The sequence below is a fragment of the Neophocaena asiaeorientalis genome, unplaced genomic scaffold (genome assembly GCF_003031525.2).
Source record: "Neophocaena asiaeorientalis asiaeorientalis breed wild unplaced genomic scaffold, Neophocaena_asiaeorientalis_V1.1 scaffold478, whole genome shotgun sequence".
Taxonomy (NCBI): Eukaryota; Metazoa; Chordata; class Mammalia; order Artiodactyla; family Phocoenidae; genus Neophocaena; species Neophocaena asiaeorientalis.
This window is the reverse complement of record NW_020173200.1, coordinates 464,736-484,342: the sequence shown is the minus strand read 5'-3', so window position 1 is coordinate 484,342 and position 19,607 is coordinate 464,736. Positions and strand designations below refer to the sequence as shown.

Sequence of the window (19,607 nt, the reverse complement as noted above, 5' to 3'; positions counted from 1 at the left end):
ACCAGCCACTGGCTGGGCATTGCCAGAACCTAGGGGAAGAATTAGTGACTTCTTCCTGTCGAAGTCGGTTGTGCTCCCAACTGGTCGGAGCCACGCTCTGTGCTGTGTGCTGAAAGGGCCTGGACTTGAACACAGGGTGCCTGGGGTTCGGTCCTGGCTGTGACACCCGGTAACTCCAGCCCTCAGCTGATCACGTCCCTCCTTCCTCACGGAGAGGCTGGAGGGAAACAGGATTGGTGTGAAAGCCTTTGACAACACTGCTGTCCCGGTGAGCATGGCTGTCAGTGTTACTTTTCTCTCCCAGAGCTGAGTCCAGAAGTAATAGCTCCTCTTCCCACTGTGGCATATGTCACCACCCTGCCTGGAGCCCTTCTCCCCTTGTTTTAGACACTTCCCGCATGCCTAGACCTGGGGAAGCCTAGAGAAAATGTGGAGAACCAGGGCTGGGATGTGGGTGAGGCGAGTGAGTTGCCCAGGGTGCAAAATTTCAGGAGGTCCTCCCCCTCAGTGCCACGCAAACATGGTAGGGAAGTCTAACCCCACACTCCCTTAATAGACGAGGAAACTGAGGCCTAGAGAGTGGAATGCCTTGCTCCAGGGCACATGCGGGGGCTGGCGGTAGAGCTGGGACCAGAACCCAGGTCTCTCCCCTTCAGCTCCAGGACAGGTCCACTCTTCTTCCAATTAAATGCATGAGTGAGTGGCTGAATGACTTTATTACTCCAGCATATATCTATGGAGTGTTTATTCTGTGTTAATAGTGTGCTAGGGACTGGGCTTCAGTTTGGGAACAAGGCAAGCAGGGTCTGGTCCTCCCCTGAGAATTCATATTCTGTGAGGAAAGAATAAGTAATGAGGCAGTTCGTTCTTTGATTACAACGATGATGAATGCTATCCAGGGGTTGGAAGTCGTGGGCTGTGAGTGGTTGTGCAGGTTGTGCACTGCACAAGTGCATGTAGCAGTCCTATCATGGGGCCTCCATTAAGGAGGTTACAGTATAATTTGGAAGACAGGACTAGTATATCCTTAAAGTATCAGTACAAAATCATGAGTACTGGTTTTAACCACCATCACTGTGTTTAAAACAACAGGCTGGAAGGAGGGCCCAGAATTGCAGCCCTTGTTCCTCCTTCTCCAGGGCTCTGGGCCCTCACCTTCTTTCCCTTCCTGTTTGATAGTCAGATCACATGCAGTCAGCCCTCACTGGGAGTCTCAGAGGAGGAGCCCTGCAGCCAGAAGGGCCTGGGAGACCAGGAGGAATGAAGCATTGCCCTCTCTTGGGGGGCAGAGCGCCTGTTGTCCTGGACAGGGTTCAAAGGCAAGGAGTCCTGTGATGGCAGAATAGGCTGGAATCTTCAGAAATAAAACTTCTCTGCCTGGACAAAGCCCAGCTCTCGGCATCACCTGTTTTCTAGAATGGTGGGCCTGGGAGGAGTCTGGCTTCTAGGAATTAGGTGTCTCCCTGCCACCAGCGCACTGCATGGCTTTGCACCCCGCGCATCTCCGGATGTTTCCACAGGCATGGAGAAAGTGCATGGAAAAGCACAGGGAGGTGGGTGTTGCTTGCCTGTCTGTCAGGCAAGGCCAGCTCCTGGGCAGCCGTGGTGTGTTGTCCTGGGGGCCAGCAGCACCCCTCCCACACACTAGTTGGGGGACTTTAACAAGCCCCTCACCTCCCTGAGCCTCACTTTGTCTGTAAGACAAGAGTGAGAAAGACCTATCTCACCCAACTGTTAAATTTGAAAAGAAGGTCCCATGTGTGCAGGGGCATTTTAAGTCTCTGGTTTATGAGGACACAGAAATTGCCACCAAATGAGGGCATTCCTTCCAGAATCAAAAGGCCATTTAACTGAATAGATAAAGAAGATGTGGCACATGTATACAATGGAATATTACTCAGCCATAAAAAGAAACAAAATTGAGTTATTTGTAGTGAGGTGGATGGACCTGGAGTCTGTCATTCAGAGTGAAGTAAGTCAGAAAGAGAAAAACAAATACCGTATGCTAACACATATATATGGAATCTAAAAAAAAGAAGGTTCTGAAGAACCTAGGAGCAGGACAGGAATAAAGACGCAGATGTAGAGAATGGACTTGAGGACACGGGAAGGGGAAGGGGAAGCTGGGACGAAGTGAGACAGTGGCATGGACATATATACACTACCAAATGTAAAATAGATAGCTAGTGGGAAGCAGCTGCATAGCACAGGGAGACCAGCTCGGTGCTTTGTGACCACCTAGAGGGGAGGGATAGGGACTGTGGGAGGGAGATGCAAGAGGGAGGAGATATGGGGATATATGTACATATATAGCTGATTCACTTTTATAAAGCAGAAACTAACACAACATTGTAAAGCAATTATACTCCAATAAAGATGTTTTTTAAAAAAAGAATGCATTGTAGAGTTGCAATAAGTTCAAAACTTAATTATAAAGATTTAAATTATTCTTGAAAAAAAAAGAAAAAAGGCCATCTAACATATTTCCTGAGTGAGAGATCCATCCTGGCTTTCAGGAGGAGCAGAGAAAGACACGTGGTACTCTGTTCTTTTTTTTAAATAAGGAAGAATTATTCTGACTGGTAAATAAATCAACTCCTTGGCAGGGAGTTAAAAGAGAAGGGGTCCTTAGAGATGGGCTTGTTCTAGTCTCTGGTTTGACAGAAGGGGAAACTGAGGGCTAGAGGAGAACATGATTTGTCTTCGGTCACATGGCTGGTTAATGGCAGAGCTGGGGTCCTGCCCACCTCCTGTGCCACCCCACACCCTGCCCCATATTCTGGGAACTTAGCTATTTAAGGAACAGTAGGTAGAGACAACCTGTCAGGGAAACAGGAGGGTGACCCCGGTGAGAGTAAAAGGATAGGAAGGTGGGCACAGTCCGGACAGGGGGTGAGCAGGGTGGGCAGGAGGGAGGCAACAGCATGGAAGGTCTTGGTTCCGAGTGGCCAGAGGCGGAACGCCCTTCAGATTCCCCTCTTCCTGGAACCGCCCGAAGCCTCAGCCCATCTCCGGGTTCCCAGGATGTGCAGCCGCCACAAAGGTAAGCCTCAGGCTGTTTGGGGTCCTAGGCGGCTGCTGCACAAAGGGCGATGTTGGGGACCATAGACCTGCTGATTTGGCAGAGTGACATGTTGCTTGTCCTGGAAAGTGAGTTCCTGAATGTGGTGATGTCAGGGGCAACACCCTGGAAGGCAGGCCAGTGGGGGTGTGTTTACTGGCTGTTACTCATCACTCATTCACTCCACATGCCAAGCGCTGTGCTAACAAGCACCGGAGGTACACAGACGGTACACGTTGTTCTTGCCCCGAAGGCGCTCGCCGTCTGTGGGGAAGACGGACACACAGGAAGATAGCTATCACAGTGTTGCAGCAGAGCTCTGGCTGGAGGGTCAGGAGCAAGAGAGAAGGGGGTTCCAGCCCGGTCCCTGGACAGTGGAGGGGCTGGGGGAGAAGGAGGAACTACCAGGGCCGAGCTTTCAAAGGATGGGTGGGAGTTCGCCTGGCAGAGAGGGGAGGGAGGATCTTCCTGAAGAAGGGTTTGGAGCCTGGGAAGAAGGTGGCGTGTCCAGGTATTAGGTAGCTGAAGAGCAAGGAGTAAGGAAGCGTGTCAGGTGATGGGTGAATCTGGAAGGTCACGGTGGCCGTATGGGGAAGAGGCTCTGATACCCACTTAAGGAACCTGGATTTCTAAGGGCGGTCAGCAAGCACTGGAAGTGGTTATGGCGCACCGTGATGCTTGCTTACTCTGGGATGCAGAAACATCGCTCTGCGTGGTGGGGAGAGTGGGCCCAGTGGCAGTGGGTGGACAGGAGTCCAGGGGCTTCAGAGACTCTTACGGAGCCAATTCACTGAGAACCTGGGGACACATGGAATGTAGGGGGTGCAGGAAAGGGAGCAGTCAGCCACAGCTCCTGGACTTCTCAGGATACCTCGGATGCTTTGCAAGGCCCCTATGCTGAGGTTCAGGGTTCCATCCTGGGTGGTGGGCTGCTTACCTGGGACAGCAGTAGAGCCGGGGCTGGTCTGGGGCTGTGAGCCCCCTGAGGTCCTGACTGACGCCCCATCTGCTGGTTCCCTCAAGGAGAGCTGAGAACGTGTGGATGCTCTGGGGCTGTTGAGTCATCTTCACCAACACACCTACACTCAGGGGTGGTCAACTGAAAGAACTCAGAGTTTATCCCCTCATTCATTGTCATGAATTATGCTCAAAGCTCTGTGAGTGATACAGAGATGTATCACACACGTCCTAGTTCTGTCCTCAAAGGTCATGTGGTTTGTCTGTGATGCTGACAAACATTTGTATAAGTATTATGTTCCACATATACAGGGGAGTAAAGGGAAAGGCCACAATAAAGAGACCACGTGCTGTAAATGAGAGATCATTTCTGGCCAGAGAGGGGAGGGCATGGTGGGCTTCATGGAGGAGGTGGCATATGAGCTGGGCTCACATGGGTGGATGTGGTTGGATTTGGCCACAGTGAAATGGAGAAGAGCATTCCAGACAGGCAAAACTGCACGGAAGCAGGCCAACTGTGAGCATGGTAGTTTGTCAGGAGCAGGTATTCTGTAGGGGAGCATTGATGTCAGGGGCAGCCTGGCTATTAGTAGAGGAGATCTCAAGTGTAGACTTTACTCTCCAGGAGGAACCACTGAAGAATTTGGTACAGGGAGGGGCGTGGTGAGAGCTGAGTGTCAGTTTATCTGGCCTAGTGGGGAGGGTGACCTTTCAGACGCTGCTGTGTACTGGTCCAGAGGAGGGGATGACTACTGAGGTCTTAGCAAGGGTGATGGAAAAAGAGGACTCTATCCATATTTATTGACGTTTATTGAGGCTTTAGGCCAGGCACTGTTCTAAGCACTTTACGTGGATGAACTGAGTCTCCCCAAGTCCAGCCATGCGGGTACTACCGTTATTCCCATTTTACAAATTAGTTTACCGCAACCAGAGATGTTAGGTAAATAACCTGCCTAGGCAGGTCACACAGCTAGGAAGTGGAAGAGGCAGAGATTCGAACCCAGGGGCCTGTCCTTTTCCACCCTAGAAATGGCTTCCCAAGGGGACAGAACAGATGAAAGGTGGCCCTGCCAAGGTTGGAATGGTTTCTCCCACCTGTCAGACCCCCCCGGAATGGTGGGGCTGTCTGGCTCTGAGGGCTGACCCTGGTGCTCTTCACCCCAATAAGCTGTGGGGGCCCCTCCGGGCCTGATTGGTTCACCGATTCAAAACAGCCTACATATAGGAGGTGACAATGTAAATAACTGATGCAATGGAAACTTTCTATGGAAAAAGGTACCCACTCAAACAGCTACAAAGTCCAAAAAAAGGAAGAACGGAGCAGACCCAGAGGGCTCTGTAGCAAACAGTTTCCTTTGGCACAGCCTTTTCTATCTGCCTGAGGCTCTGAGCTGGTGGAGGAGGAAGCCAACAGCACTGGACAGGTGGCGATCTAGACCAGAAGCTTGGCTGGATACCTGGAGGGCCCAGGGTCATCAGGCTTCCCCTCTTAGCTAAGGAGGTAGCCATGTGGGTGCAGAAAGCAATTCTTCCTCCAAACACACACCCTGGTTCTCAGTCTCCTCCGGAGGCCTTGATCGGGGCCCCTCCCCTCTGCGGACCAGTGGTTGAGGTTTTGCAGTCCCCAGCGTCTCCCAGGGCTTCAACCTGCTTTTTTTCCCCCCGTGCCCTCCCTGTCAATAAGTTGCATCAGTCTTGTTATGGGATCTGAAATCTTCTTATTTTAGCACACAAAATCATTGTAAATATAAGTAAAGCTAAAAGATCAGAAATAACCAAAAGAGGAAGAGGAGAAGGCCATTTTTTGGAAAGTTGACTCTATAATATTTAATTCTTACACCGACCCAAGCTCTGCACTGTTGCTCCCATTTTAGAGATGAGAAGACTGAGACTTGAAGTGTTAAGTGACTTGCCTGAAGCCACACAGCAACAGAGACCAGTGGTGCCTGGTTTTATCTAACACTGAAGCCTGGGGCTCTCCTGCTGTGCAAGGCTGTCCACATCTGTCTGTTTCCTCAGCTGTCAGATGGTAGCATCAGTGTGACAGTGAGATAATAGAAGGACAACACTGGCACATGGTAGGCACTCAACAAATGTGGGTTTCCTTCCCTACCCCTCCCTTCTGCCTCTACAAACTGGGGAGATGTGATGAGCCTTCCTGTGGGGAAATAGCCCAAGTTTGGAGATCCTTGGGAGGAAGGGAGGTAACCACTGATTTTCTGGCCCGTCTTCCCTACTTGATCGAGAACACCCTGTGGCAGGGGCCAGCCCTTCTTCACCTTTGCACCCTGGGGTCTAGCCCAGTGACAGGGAGTGTCTTGTCCAAGGTGGCTGGATGCAGCTGGACCTCAAAGATGGACCAGTCCAGTGGGCTGTTCATTGCACCCGGCTGCAGGAGATTTCCGGTGAGAGAGGGCCATCACTAGGTGTGGCCTGGTATGGCAGGAAACAACTCCTCTACCCTTCTACCCCTGGCAGCTGTCAGCACCTCAACCTCACGTGCAGGCCCTGGGGTTTCATCTGCACTTTCTCTTCCTGCCGCCCTTTATTCTCTTAGACTCCTGGGCTAGGTGCCCTCTATGTGCATTCAGGGCCTTCCTCCCTGCTTCCCTGCAGTGTCTTAAAACCGTGGACGTTTCTCCTGCTAATCCCCATATAGAGTTTGTGGGACCGGATATTCTTGCCTATCACTAAACGGAATCCATTACTCTGCACTTGAAGTTCCTCTTTTTCTGTCCTCAATACAAATGGAAATATATCACCATCCCCTATTTTTAAAAACTCTGCTTTTACTGGAAAACATTTCCCAGGTCTTCTCAAAATATGTCCTGTCCATATCAAAGGCTCTGAGCTCCACTGCCTCTCTTTCTGCTCATCTTTCTTGTTTGGGACACCTCACTCACTACTCCATGGGAGAGAGCAGCTTCTTGTCTGGAGAATGGGGCGAGGAACCAGGAAGGATCCAGAAGCAGCCTGTGAGCTGTCCAGTGCTTGTGGCAGTGTTCTCAGACTGAAATGCAGAAACGAGAAGCAAAGGAGCGCATCCCAGGAAAGGGAGAGCCCGAAGCCTACTACAGGGAAGGAGGCAGGAAACCTTGCAGAGCCAGCCCCAAAGCAGGATCCAGAAAGAGGAGAAGTGGACGGAGGGAGGACGACTTGGATGGTCTCCCACTGTAACTGAAGAAGAGCACAGGCATTAATCGAGTGCCTTTTGTATGCTGGGTCCACGCTACATCTCTCACACACTTTGTCTCATCCAGTCCTCACAACAAACCCAGGGAGGGGTGATGTTCTTCACTTTTTACTCATGAGGAAAGAGGCTCAGAGAGGTTAAGTAATTTAGCTGAGGCCACACAGCTATTAATGGGTGAAACCAGGGTCTGAAACCAAGTTCCTGTGATATCAGGGCTGTCTCTCTGTGCTTTCCTGTGCTGCTTCCCTGGTGTTAGGTAAATGAGGCAGTAATTCTCCCCATTTCCCCTCCCAATTGCTAAGTAGCCCCACATGATCCTCCGAGATTATTCCATGTGAGTCCCGGTGTCTTGGATTTTTGTGTTTTCTTATTGGTTTACAGGCCACCGTAACAGAAATAAAAATAAAAATTAGAAAGATCCGTCCCACAATTCCCTGCCCCAAGCAGATCAGACTCAGCTTATCCGTGTGCCAACCCCATCTGCAGATGTCCCATTCACAGTGGAGGGACAGTCTGTGTGTCAGGAGTGCAGCCGTGGCCTCAGAGCGGGCCTTGTCTACTTTCTCTGGGATCAGGGTGTGAGGCCCCTTGCTGGAAACCCAAGCCCCCAAGCTCCCCTGCCAGTCCTTAGAAAGCCACTGTGTTGTGACCCAGTGAGGCTGGCCCCTGCAGGCATCGGGGGTTTTCTTTAACCCTTCATCAGCTGAACTTCCCCTGCAGTGATACCAACCCCCAGTGCCCAGGCCGGATGTGAGGCACCCTCCACCTGCCAGTGGAGGCCGTGCTGTGATGCTTTGGTTCCACAAGGAGGGTGGGGAGGGGAGAGGACGGGCCTCCCTCCTTGTGGTTTTGGGTGGGGCCTGCAGAGGAGCTGGCCCTGGTCCTTCCTGCCCTGGGTAGATGTCACCTTGCAGATGGGCCCCTCTTGCTCTAGTAGGCCTTCCATGTTCAGCTCCTTTCTAAAAAGAAGACAGTTTTATATCATTTTAAAATTGAAATTTTTAAATTCTAAAAGTGATGCATGCTTATTGTAAAAAAAAAAAAAGAAGAAGAAGAAGAACAGTATAGAAATGTATAAAGAAGAGAAGGCCTGCTCTGAACCCCACTCACTGCACAGTCCCACCCCGAGGATGTGACTACTTAATCCTGCAGGTCCTTTGTGGCATTAAAAGCTACACAGATATGTGTGTGTCTGTGATGTTGCTTTTCCCCTTTTTTCACACCGTCCCATTGAGGAGAAGTGTGTATAGCAGCTAAGTGTGTAAGTGTGTAGGCTCCGGAGTCAGACAGGAACCAAGGTTCACCACGTGTCAGGTCTCTTCGCCTCACTAAGTCTCATGTGGAAAATGGGACCAGCAATAGTGCCTCCCATCGAGCAGGCTGTGAAAAGTAAGGGAGGTCACCGTGAGAAGTGTTGAACCCAATATTCAACACACAGATAAAGTCACAACAAATCTCTATTATTGGTAGGAGTATATATTTTTAATTAAGAAAAGTTATTGTCCCATTATTATACCATTGGGTGGATTTATCATCATTTACTTATTAGGCCAGTTCCCTGCTGATGGGTATTAAGGGTGTTGCCATATTCACTGATAAAAAATAATGCTGCAGCCATTGTGTGTGTGTGTGCATCTGTGCATATGTTGTGTAAGATGTGTGTGTATTTGTGTGTGTGCATTTGTGAAGCTGCTGGGTCAACATACATTTTGGTAAATCCTTCTCTTCAACACTGGATGGTTAGCAGTCATTTTCTTCTTTGCCAGTCAAATCGGGGGGAAAGGTGACATTGCCTTTTAGCATATAGCCTTTAATTATTAATGAGGTCAAGCATCTTTTCATCTTTATTACACATTTTAATTTCTTGAGTAATGATCTGTTTATTTCCCCTCTCCATTTCATTAGCTGTGCATCTTTTCTTATAGTTTTGTGGGTGCTTTTTATGTATTATAGATATTGACCCTGTTTTATATATGTTGCAGACACTCATATCTAGTCTGTCATTTGCTTTGTAACTGTTAATGGGGTCTTTTGTTGTATGTAGTGCTTAATTTTTTTATGTAGTCAGTTTTATTAATCTTTTCCTTTAAGAGCACTGAGATCTACTTCAGGCTTTGAAGATTATTTTCCAACACTAAATTATGTAAGTATTCTAATATTTTGGTGTTTTCATGGGTTTGCTTATATGTTTTGTTTATATCTTTAATTCAAATAAATTTTGTTGTAAGTGTGGTACAGGTACTCTATTTAAAATAGAATTCTACACCCTCCCTCACTCTGTATCCCATTTTATTGTCATGCCATTTATTATACCTGCATGTTTGTTTCCTGCTCATCTCCCCTGGCTCGACCCTCAGCTCTACAAAGGCAGAGACCCTCTTTCTGTTTTGTTCATTGCTGCATATCCAGTGCCCAGAATAGTGCCTAACATATAGTAGGCACTTAGTAAATATTTGTCAAATGAATACACAACCAGCCAGTTGTCACAGCTCTCTTTAAGTAATCCATTCTTTCTCACTAATTTGGAATTCTATGTTTGGTAGCCTTTTCTGTTTCTTCTTTTGTTATTGATCTATTCAGATTTTCCCCCTCCTCTTTAGTTTTACAATTTACGATTTTCTAGAAAATCATCAATTTTCAAATTCACTGACATCAAGTTATGTATCACATCCTCTTAAATTTAAAACAGTGTTAATATACATGATCACAATGCCTTTCTTAATGCTTATTTGTGATTTTGCTATTCACTGCTAGTCAGATTAGCCAGTGGTTTGTCCGTGTTGTTTGTCTCAGAGAACTAATTTCTTTTGCTGTGGTTGCTGTACTTTTCTCATTCATTCATTTTTGTTTTCAACTTTATTCATTTCTTCCTTCTAGATTTTTCAGCTTCTTAGGTTAGATGCTTAATTCATTTAGTCTCAATCTTTCTTCTTTTATCATAAAAGCATTTAAGGTTTGTATTTTCCTCTAAATGCAGCTTTGGTTATATTCCACAGGTTTTTAAAGTAGGATTCTCAATGTTGTACATTTATAAATATTCTACAGTTTCAGTTTTGCTGTCCTCTTTGACTCAAGTTTATTTAGAAAAGCATTTTTAAATTGTCCTGTGCACAGTTTCTTTTTTTTGGGGGGCGGGGTCGTTTATTTCTTTGCTCCTTGTTAGTTAGCTTCCAATTCTATTGTATTGAGAACTGAGCCTGTGATATCCATGTTGGAATTTGAGATTTTCTTGTTGTCTACTACAAAGACATTTGAGATAAAGGTTTTGTTTCTTGAGTATAAATGAAGTGAAGCTTACTATCTTCAAATCCTCTGTATTTTTCTTATATAAGGTTACATGTACCATCAAATTTTGAGTAATGAGCTCAAGATCTCAAGACATTTCCTGGGTTTTTGGTTTGTTTTGCCTTCTTCTTGTCCTAAGAATGTGTTATTTCATATACTTTATGGTTCTGTTGTCCAGGGTGACGGTAAACGTTCATGATTTTTGTCTCTCCTTGGACAAACAGACGCGTTAGCAATATAAAATGCCCCATTTATTCTAACAGTTTTGCATTTTGACTGATATTAATATTGACTTTCCTGCATTCTTTTTGTTACCATTTTGCCTATTGATGTCTCTTTGCCATTTCTTTGATTTCAACCTTTATCAATTTGTGTGTTACTTCCAAACAGCATATGGCTGGATTTTTTTCCCCCAATCTAATCTGTCCTAGAGTAATTTCGTTTACTCACATTCTTGCATTTATGATATGTTTGGTCTTACTTTCATCGTCTGACTTTATGTCTTTTGTTTGTTATACTTTTTCCTTTCTTGTTTTCTTTTCCCTTTTTTAACTCTTGCTGAATAATTGAATCTCTTTGCTCCCCCCAACAGTGTTTTAAAAGGTCTGTATCTTATTTTTCTTCAGAAATGGTTACCCTTAAATAAAAAATAAAACCCATACTTCTCTGTCAATGTCAAGAATTAAATGGTATCTAATTTCCAACAAGATGAGACCATTATTATCAACATTTGTTTAGATTTGACTGTGTGTTTTTCTACTCTTAGTGTTCATCATTGTTTCCTGTGTATCCTGTCTTGACCTTTCTTGAATTACTTATTCTGATACAGTTTTTATTTTGTTGGAGTAATTCCTGGAGTAATTTTTTTTTAAGAAAAGATAAGTGGGTGGCGTACTATTTTTAGTGCTTCTCTGTTTGGCTTTGAGACTTGGCTGAGTAAGGGATCTTGGGGCTTTAACCGTTTTTCCTCAGAGCTCTGTAGTCTTGGCTTTGTTGCCCTCTAGCAGTTAATGATGCAGATGTCAAGTGCAAAGTCAATTTGATTCTCAGAATTTGTATAGAAACTGTCAGAGAGGAAGCTGAGTTTATTACTCACTGGGTAAGGGGGAACTTCACCTCCATGGAGCCTTGGCGTATCTGGAGGAGCGAGGCAAGGTCAGGATTTGTTGAGGATTGGAAGTCTTTAAAATGGGTACGTCAGCATGGGGGTTGACTAGGATTGTGTAAGAAATACAATACAGCAGTCGCAGACGGGTAGAAACAGTGAGGAGGAATTTTGAGGCAAGGCAAGGGATTCAAAGAGCTTATGGAGCCCTCAGCACGTTTCAGTAATGAACAGTCAAGCCATTTGCCAGGGCTAGAGTCTCGTGGAAGCACTAAGTAATCCTCATGAAGACTGTAAGGTGTGTGGGCAGGTGGTTTCTGTCCCCCACCCCCCACCCCCACTTTGGTCTCTCTGGCACCTGAAGGATTCACTCATTATCCTTGGATATCAGGAATTCCATCCCTCCTGCTCTGCCCCAGCTCTGCTGCCTCTGTGTGAGTTTGCTGGGTGTTTGGCAGGTGGGCCTTTCCCTTGCCCATGTTGGGTGAGGCTGGCTGAGCTCTGATTAGACTCTCTGTCCCTCCCACTTGTCTGCTTTTCCTCAGACTTGCTGGCCAGCTGGTGCTACTATGGATCTGTTCTCACTTGTACATTTCTCTTTTCATTTCAGTGGTGTCTGGGGGAGAAGAGGTAGACAGATGGGCCCAGTTTGCCATATAGAACCTCAAGTGTGTGTAACATTCCTGGTGACCCCAATGCAGGTGTGTCCGCCGGGCTCTCTCACCTGCCACCAGAGGCCGGAGTGGCATTTAGGTTACGCGGAATGAAAGAGAGGAGAGCCGTGGCTCACTCCTCCCACCTCATCCCATCTTCTCCTCTGGCCACACCCCTGGGCCTGACCACATTACCTCACTGATTAAAACGGTTTGGTGACCTCACTCCCCTACAAGAAGATCAAGTCCAGACTATCTCATATACCAAATTCTTTTTTTTATACTTTTTAAAATAGATTTATTTTTGGCTCGCGGGCTCTAGAGCTCAGGCTCAGTAGTCGTGGCGCGTGAGCTTAGTTGCTCTGCGGCATGTGAGATCTTCCTGACCAGGGCTCGAACCCGTGTCCCCTGCATTGGCAGGCGGACTCTTCACCACTGTGCAACCAGGGAAGCCCTATACCAAGTTCTTTCCCTGCCCAGCTCTTCCCTCATGAGCTATCACTGCCCGTTACCTCCAGCCATATGGACCGCGTGCAATTTCTCGAACCTTCGGTCAGTTTGGGATCTCCTGTCTATTTACACTGCTTCCTTTGTTTGAGATGCCCTCTCTCTTTCTCACACATTCAGACACCATCAGAAGTGACTGCTCTTTTCTTTATGCCTTTACCATGTAGCAGCTTAAATCCAGCAACGCTGTAATGCATTCCTTTGATTTCTTGCCCCTCACCCATCCCTACCCCAACTGTGATCCCCTTGAAGGGAGGGAATAAATTTTTGCTGTCTTCTATCTCCAGGACCTACTACCCAGCCTGGCCCCAAGTAGGCACTGAATGCACATCTGTTAAAAGAATGAACGGCCGAATTAGGTTCTAAAGAGAATTTGTTCTGTGCTGTGTGTGACATACCATGCCTGGCTCTAGGGGTGGGGGGATGAGTCAGACCAACCTGCCCCAGGTGTAGGCTGTCTACCGAGGCTTTAAGACTTCTGGAGTCTCTGTGCACAGGGGGTGCTGTTACTTACCCTAAGAGGCCAGCAGATATGCTCTGGGCATTCTGGGGAAGCAGGACTTAAGTCCAGTTTGGCGGGAGCTGGGTGAGCCTTCTGAGGAAGGATGGGCAGGATTTGGCCAGGTAGATATGGTTATGGGGGGGAGGGGAGTAGCATGTGAGCAAAGGCTCAGAGGTGGGAAATTGTGGACTGTGTTTATAGAATAACATGTTCTGAGACATTGGTGTTTCTATACTCGGAGGGATAGAGCCAGCTGTTTTTATTAATAATTTGAGATCTGTTGAAGGGCATGAGGTCAGATCTGGAGATGATGGAAAAACATGGAGTGGTGAAAAGTTTGGGTGCCTTGGACAACAGAATTGGGAAATCATAGACAGGAGCCACAGAGCAAGTTCAACCATTCCGCTGTGTGGTGGTACGATGCTGCCCTGGGGTGTGGGACGGGGCTGGCTGGATTTGAGAGCAGCAGGTATAGCAGGGAGGGGACAGCAGAGTGGCTTTGGTTAGCTGTGCATTTGTAGGAATCAGCAGTAGGATGTAGTTGCCAAAACGTTAACTTTTACAAGACTGTGTCAATATAAAGCATGGTGCCCAAGAGAAGGAAGGTGACAGTGCCCCAGGCCTGCGTGCAGGTTACCCCAGACCTAGATCACTAGATGCGCTGGAATAGTATGACATGGGCTGAACCACGTGCCGGGCATGGGTCTGGGCCCTTTACATGTACTGAATCGTTAAAACCCTGGGAGGTACTTGCCATTCTTAGCCCCCCTCATCAGGCACAGCAAGGCTCAGCAACTTTCCAAAGCAGAGGTAATGAGGAGAAGGCCCAGGCTGGAACCCAGGTATCCCGGCCTTAGGTGCCCTGTTCTCAGCCACCACTCCACACCACCTCCAGCAGACATACCAGAGTACAGCTCAAGGCAGCAGCGTGGATGTGACACGCCATGCTAGATTCGACTAGAACAGCTCAGGCTTTCTAGATCATGAAACATGTTCCTCTGTATTTTCTTGTTTGATTCTTACCACAGCCTGATAAGTTGATTATTAAAAACTGGTGCAGTAAACGTTGTTGCCTCCCTTGGCCCTGAATGCTCTGTTTCGTTTCACAGTTTGGAGAATACAATGCACACTTATGTCTATTATTGCGTTTAATTCTCACCCAGGCCCCAATAGGGGTCACTTTTGCAGGTTGTCTTGGTTTTTCTCTTGCCGTGTAACAAATTACTCCCGACACCGCGGCCTCAAACAACCCTCCTTTGTTAGCTCACAGTCCTATAGGTCTGAAGTCGGGCACAGAGTGGCTGGGTTCTCTGCTCAGGGCTGAAATCAAGGTATCCGTAGGCTGAGTTCTCATCTGGAGGCTCGGGGGAAATGCCGCTTTTCCAGGCTCATTCGATTGCTGGAATCCAGGGCCTAGGGGGTTGCAGGGGGTTGCCCTCAGCTCCAAGAGGCTGCCCTCAGGTCCTTTCCACACGGCCCCCTCCACCTGCAAGTCAGCAAGTGCATATGTCAAATCCTCCCCTTGATTCTAAGCCCTGTGACTTTCTCTTCTGTGACCAACCAGAGAGAAATCTGCTTTTAAAGGACTTTCTCAATTAGGTCAAGCCAGGGAATAATCTCCCTATTTTAAGGTCGAGTGCGCCCTATAACAGAACCTAACTGTGAGAGTAAAATCCATGATATTCACAGGCCTAAGGATCATGCGTGATGCATACACCAGGGGGGACAGGAAACCTAAGGGCCGTCTTAGAATTCTGCCTACTTACTGGTGAAAAAATAGCGACTTATAGAAGTTAGGTGCCAGGTACAAGGTAGAATATGGTAGGCGCCAGGGCCACCATGCCACACCGTCTCCCCAGGGACCATGAGGCTCTGGCCTGGAACCAAGACAAGCAGCCTGGGAGGAGTTGGGGCCTGGGCTCCTGGGACCAGGCAGACACTGTTCTATGTCTAAAGAAGTTGACCAGACAAACTCTTTGACCATGTTTTTCGATCGTCCCCTGCAGGATTCGGGGTACGAACCCGGCAGCCTCAAACTAGTTCATGGAGGAGCCTCAAGCGACACTGGCCAGGAGAGCTCTCCCTTCCAGAGGGCAGAGCAGAGCGTGAGAGGAGGCAGCTGCTGCAGGAGTGGACATGAACGCTGGTTTTCACAGAGAACAGCGTTTTAGTTTCGGTCATCGAAAGTGGTGCCTTCAGCACAGGTAGGAAACGGGCGGTCAATGAATATGCTTGCTGGGGGCTCCATGTGGTCTTTCTTTTTTTGTTGTTTCCCTGCATCGGCAGGAGGACTCTCAACCACTGCGCCACCAGGCAAGCCCCATGTGGTCTTTCTTGCCCGAGCTTGCTAGAGTCCTTCCTCTTTCAAATGGATGATGATGGTGATGATGATTGCCTTGCTTGAGCCTCTGTGAAAATTGGACGTCCTTGGGACTTCCTTGGTCAGGAGTAGAAACCTTGAGGGCCAACACTCTTTCACTGCCCCACACTGTCTCCCCCAAAATGCAGTCCTGTCTCCCCAGTCCCTCAGTTTCCATTCTGTCCTTGGCAACAACACCACTTAAGGAACCACGGCCTCCCTACATGCCACCCCCACCATGCCGTCCTGCTGGCCAGCTCCACCCACTTCTCTGTGCCCCACCTCTGCCTCCCAGGATGGCTCTTGCCTAAAGAGGCCCTGCCACCCCCTCCCTAGTTAGAACATCACAGTAGGTATTGAAGACAGAGCAACATCTTTCAGGGCCCTCCCGGCTGTGAAGAAATGAAAGGATGTTGGGTTCTCAGCCCAGGGTGCATATTAGAATCACCTGGAGTTTTAAAAAATTCCAGTAGCAGGGCCGCATCTCCAGAGAGACTGCCTGAATGGCCCTGGGAGAGGGCCCCAGCATGGCTATATATATGCCCATTTCATTTGTTTTTAGCTCTTCAGGTATGAGTTGTGGTTTCAGGTTAGAAGTTCAGGCTGTGATTCAGGTTAGGTGTGTGGTGTTAGAAGCTCTTTGGGTCAGGAATATGTCTTTGGATGTTTCGTCTGGCTGTGGAGTGCATCGGAATCACCCAGGGAGAAGGAGAGGGAGGGGGAGAGTGCCTCTATTAAAACAAAATAGACTTCTTGGCCCACCCAGGCATGTTGTCTGAATCAGACTTTCAGGAGGTGGGGACACAGGCATCTGTGTTTTTATTCTGATGCAGCCAAGGTTTGGGTGCTCTGGGGCCTCTTTCTGGGGCCTCTGGAGATGCTTGTCCTGTGTTTGGGTCTGTGGGCTCAGCTGCGAGGACCAGCGGGTGCTTCCCAGCCTGGTGTGCTATGAGCAGCGCTCATTCCCTTCCTCCAAGCAGAAGTGTTTTCACTTACAGAGGGGAGGACGGGGACTCAGGCAGCCCTCAGAGACAGCATCTCTGTAGCTGTCTGAACGGTCTGGTGGCTGGGCATGGGCCTCTGCCCACAGCTCTGCCGTACCACGTGGACCCCCCCTAGACCCAGGCCATGATCAGGGTTCTCCAGAGGAGGTGGAGGAATCATCCCCTGGACTCTGATGAAGAATGACTGGGCATTTGAGCCTCAGTTTGAGGGCATGTTTGATGTGGTACCTAATAGTGGAGGCTGTGGATCTTCCCAAGTTCAAATTCCAGTTCCAGCCTTTACTGCTTTGGGAGGCAGATTGCTTAGACTCTCTGCCTCGTCTTTCTTCCGTGGAAAATGGGAGAGTCACGGCTCTTGCCTTACAGGGCTGCTGGTGAGATACAGGTGAGGCCCTGGGATGTTGCCAGACACCTAGCAAGGGCTCCCCAACATAAGCAGCCCTCTGACTCATGCAGGCAGGTCGACCACCACTCCACCCTCCTCACTGCAGCCCTGTGACACGTCTACCATACTGTGCCATCTGGTCCCGGTACATGAGTTCCTACGAGAGAGTCAGGGTGAAGTTCAGGGCCGATGCTGCACATGGGGCCTGGCGCTTTGCAGACAAGACTGAGTCCTGCAGAAACCACAGTGAGGCTGGTTCTGTTGCCTCTTTTGTACAGGAGACTGAGAACAGAGAGGTCCAGTAATTTAAAGACAGTCACACAGCTAGTAAAGAGCAGAACCTCTGGCTACAAAAGACCCAGTACTTTCTTCTCCACTAAGAGGCTTCCGAAAGAAAGGCAGTAACAGCTTCAAGGAGGACTTCTCCCCCAAGAGTATCTACCTTTTAATAGAAATCAGTAGCACCGTAATACAAACGAATGGGTCCCCCTTCCTCGGCATCCCGGGATACCTCGTTGTACCTCGATTTAGCATTTGTCTCCTGTGTACAGTTAGCTGTACGTGGTCTCCTCCCCGAGCGGTCTCGGGGCAGGGTCTGAATTTATTCAGCTAGGTGTGCAGTTGACACTTGAACTATGCTGGAAGTAGAAACTTCTGAGGGTTGCAAGCAGAGAAATGGGGACACTGTCATGGGGAATACAGATGGGGGAATCCTCCCCAGACCTGGCGCTTGCCCTTCCCTACTTCCCTCTCAAACTCTCCTTTTTGTCCACGGGGGCCCTGGCAGCTGCATGAAAGCATCTGTAGGGGATGGGACCAGCCCAGAGGGAAATGAGCTGTCAGTTCCAGTGAGAACTCTGGTCCCCACCCCTTCCCGTGCTCCCTCTGGGGAATCCAAGCATACGTGATTAATGGGGTGCTGACTCAGTGCTTCTGGAGTGTCCAGGCACTCAGGGCCCACTGCTGGCACAGCTTCCCCAGCCACCAGTGGGGAGGCTGGAATATATGGCATCTGAATGAGGTGGAGGGCTCGGGCCCAGGCAGGCAGGGGTGCCAGGTAGGAGCTGGCCGCGTGCCAGTCTTCCGCGGCCTTGCAGAATCCCCCGTGCCGGGGGTGTGCCCATTAATACCATTTGAGGCTTGGGAACGGGTATGTTGGAATTATTTCAGAGCAAGGAGTTGTGGAGTCATGGCCCCTCGCCTTTAGTACAGGCCTGGACTGGGGCTCTCTCCAGAGTAAAGGTAATTTTTGAATAAGCGATTGGAGGATAAATCTAATTTGAGGATGGCTATGAAAGCATTTTCTTGGTAGAAAAGCTTTCTGCTAGTAGTTTTCAAACGTTTATAGTTTTAGAAACCATTTTAAAACGTCAAATCCTACATGGAATGTGAAGTTAAAGTGGAAGTTTATTAACACACATTTATTTTCTAAGTTTAAAATGTTAACACCTATTTATTATGAGAATCCATTAACAGAGCAATGACCCAGCTTTGATGCATAAAAACATTGAAAGCTCAGGGTCTAGATCAAGTGTCAGCAAACTACAGCCCGTGGGCCTAACCCAGGCTGCCGCCTGATTTTTGTAAATGAAATTTTATCGGAACGCCGCTATGCTATTCGTTTAAACGTTATTTGTGGCCGCTTTCCCACTCTAATGGCAGAGTTCAGTAGTTGCGACAGAGACTGTCTGTCCCACAAAGCCAGAAATATTTCCTATTTGGCCCCGTGTAGAAGAAGTTTGCTGATCTCTCTTCTAGATGATCATTGTATCGGAATATCAGCTGTAACATCCAGGATTGCTTTGTCATTTTTGTTTTGTCTTGGTTGCACGATATGAAGAAAATTCTAAATAAGACAATGGGAATTGGTAACAGATTTCTCATAGCTGAACTTGCAGCCCAGGATGGTCTTCAGTTCAATGTTATGTAGACATTTAGGGAGGAGGAGAAGGGAATTCTGGTTTGCATCACTAACGGTGTCAATCATTTTCTTGGATTCCTTCTTATTACAGCACCCAGGAAGCACACAGTCATTTATGACACCTTCATCATAATCCATGTAATCCGTTCTCACATCACTGAAAGCTTTAGCAGGTACTTGTTCGTGTGGTTTTACAGAAGTGTGTATAGTCCTGAATTTTTAAAACGACAACGTAAAGATACCCAGTTAGAAGCTCCAGTCTTTCTAGTTGAAGACACATCTCAATACTGAAGTTCAGGATCCACCCAGGCCTTAGTCCAAGGTCTGTACAAACCACGTTCAGCCGGCCGCCCCCGTTGGCTCGACTCCGTGTTACAGTGTGCCGTAGAACATGTTTAGAAGTTCAGGTCCGTTTTCCGTAACAGTTTTAATAGGAGTCAAAGTATATTTTTAGAATAAAATTCTCACACGACATTTGAAGAACCTCTGAAACACCTCTGCAGAGCACAGTTTGCAAACCGCCTCTTCGACAGATATTAGTGGTTCTTGTTTCTGTGCTGAAGGATAACGGAGGAGCTAAGGATGCTGAGAGTCGGGGTTGGGAGGCAGAGGAGTAGGTAGTGAAAGACGGTGGAGGAGAGAAGTGAGGGGATGCTGTGGATGGTGGAGAGGGGC

General features: G+C 48.1%; 1 protein-coding gene across 2 annotated transcripts in view; it reads left to right on the top strand.

The window, feature by feature from the left end:
* The window catches only part of HIVEP3 (HIVEP zinc finger 3), a 399,349-nt gene that overhangs the window by 285,857 nt on the left and 93,885 nt on the right, over nucleotides 1–19,607 (top strand). For both annotated transcript variants that reach the window (XM_024744746.1, XM_024744745.1), the window contains exon 3: nucleotides 15,270–15,467. The gene's annotated coding sequence lies outside the window, so the exon portion shown is untranslated. The remainder of the gene's footprint in view (nucleotides 1–15,269; nucleotides 15,468–19,607) is intronic.